Genomic DNA, 2,500 nt, shown 5'->3' on the forward strand with positions numbered 1-2,500 from the left:
AATAATAATAATAATGATATTATGTAATAACTATTATTATTATTATTTATTTTTTTTTTTTGGGGGGGGGGGGTCTATCACAGTCCTGCAATTCGACTACTATGAGATTCAGGGCCTCTGTAACACGGTTTTTTCGCAATAACTTTTTATCTATGCATTTCATAAATATAACGCTTATTCAGAATACACATTATATGTAGTCATAAATTTTGACTGCATTCTGCATTACGTAGGTTGAATAAATTTGGTACTTACAATGTAAAAGTGGCTTTTTTGAAGACGGGCAACTTACTCAGAGAAAAGGTTCGAACGCATCGTTACGGTAACTTATGACAGCATTTCTTCCCTCTTCTCGATGGATGATTGGCTATACGTAAAGAAGGCTATACCTCTGGCAACAATGACAAACAAATTTAAATACAAGCAAAGCCGCACACCTTTATGAACTCTGAAACCTCTCCACTGATAATTGTCATAATGAACAAACCAACAAAATATATTAATAAATACAAAAACACTTCGATTATTAGTCTAACTCCCAAAATAAGTTTCATCAGAAATTACAGTCTACTTTACAGATCACAATCAGATTGACAAGATGTAGGGAATAGTTGGTAATTTTCAAAAACATAGTAGACAAGCTTGATTTGATAACTACTATATCCAATGTCAAGCAATTTTTATTTATTGGCTATCTACCTATTTACTAAGAAAAAAAATAGCTAGTACCGTATTTTGGCTTTAAACCTTCACCAGTAATTATCGTCAGAATGATAACTTCATGAGGCTCCACCCACTTTGGCCTCGCTATTATTCAGGATAACACTGAAGGCTATCATGGGCATTGTTGGATTACAAAATTTAACTTCTGGCTATAAAAACTAACTTCTCGAGTAGTTGTAAGAAGTGCTAAATGATCCTCAAGGATCCCAGCAGTTAGCCTAAACGTTTAATTCATGTATATTACGCTTATACTGTTGCGGCACTACTGCTACAGTAGTATTACTACGCTAGCACAGATACCCCACCCACATGTATCGTTCTGCCATTCATAAAGTCTTCGGGTTTCAGAGCCGATGGAACAATGAATTACTGTCTAGTGGATGGGCGGTGCAACATTTCGTCAAAAGATGTTTACTTTGCTTACGTAATGAATGTTTTTCGACTCTTGCCTCGTAATCATTGGCCATGGCGTCGGCTAGATAATTTTTACTCTATAAAAATTAAAAACTATCGGGTTTTTAGGTTGAATGAAATGCTGACAAAATTTGTGTGTGGTTGTAAAATATGCATATGTCAAGTTTCAGCTACATCCCATGCTTTGACAAGGAGCAAAGTCCAAAAAACTGTGTTACAGAGGCCCTGAATCTCATAGTAAGTGGTATTTATAGTATAGTGTGGGTTCCGGGTTGCATCCTGCCTCCTTAGGAGTCCATCACTTTTCTTACTATGTGCGCCGTTTCTAGGATCATACTCTTCTGCATGAGTCCTGGAGCTACTTCAGCCTCTAGTTTTTCCAGTTTCCTTTTCAAGGATCTTGGGATTGTGCCTAGTGTTCCTATGATTATGGGTACAATTTCCACTGGCATATCCCATATCCTTCTTATTTTCTAATTTTCTAGGGTTCTTGCTAACTTATCCATTTTTTCCCTCTCTTTCTCTTTCAAACGTATGTGATCCCTATGGTATTGCGACATCAATGAGTGATACTTTCTTCTTGATTTTGTCAATCAACGTCACGTCTGGTCTATTTGCATGTATCACCCTACTCTTGTTCTGATACCATAGTCCCAGAGGAATTCTTTTGCCTGAATCGTTTTTCTATCACTCCTTCAGGTTGGTGCTCGTACCACTTATTACTGCAAGGTAGCTTGTGTTTCTTGCACAAGCTCCAGTGGAGGGCTTTTGCTACTGAATCATGCCTCTTTTTGTATTGGTTCTGTGCAAGTGCCGGACATTCGCTTGCTATGTGGTTTATGGTTTCATTTTTCGTATTGCACTTCCTACATATGGGAGAGTCGTTATTTCCGTCTATCGTTCTTTGAACATATCTGGTTCTTAGGGCCTGATCTTGTGCCGCTGTTATCATTCCTTCAGTTTCCTTCTTGAGCTCTCCCCTCAGTAGCCATTGCCACATGTCATCGCTGGCTAGTTCTTTAGTCTGTCTCATGTATTGTCCGTGCATTGGTTTGTTGTGCCATTCCTCTGTTCTGTTTGTCTTTCTCCTGTTTCTATATATTTCTGGGTCTTCATCTACTTTTATCAGTCATTCTTCCCATGCACTCTTGAGCCACTCGAGTTCACTGGTTTTCAGATATTGCCCTAGTGCTCTGTTCTCGATGTTGACGCAGTCCTCTATGCTTAGTAGGCCCCTCCCTCCTTCCTTTCGTGTTATGTATAGTCTGTCCGTATTTGCTCTTGGGTGTAGTGCACATAAGATCCAATGATACATGAACAGGAGTAAGGGATACCAACAGAACAAACTATTCGGAACCAACCA

The 2,500-nt window shown here is 38.7% G+C and overlaps 1 protein-coding gene across 1 annotated transcript in view; it reads right to left on the reverse strand.

The window, feature by feature from the left end:
• Positions 1-2,500, reverse strand: part of LOC135226048 (calponin homology domain-containing protein DDB_G0272472-like) — a 26,400-nt gene that overhangs the window by 6,343 nt on the left and 17,557 nt on the right. The window lies entirely within an intron of this gene.

The sequence above is a fragment of the Macrobrachium nipponense genome, chromosome 14 (assembly GCF_015104395.2).
Source record: "Macrobrachium nipponense isolate FS-2020 chromosome 14, ASM1510439v2, whole genome shotgun sequence".
In the NCBI taxonomy this organism is placed as follows: Eukaryota; Metazoa; Arthropoda; class Malacostraca; order Decapoda; family Palaemonidae; genus Macrobrachium; species Macrobrachium nipponense.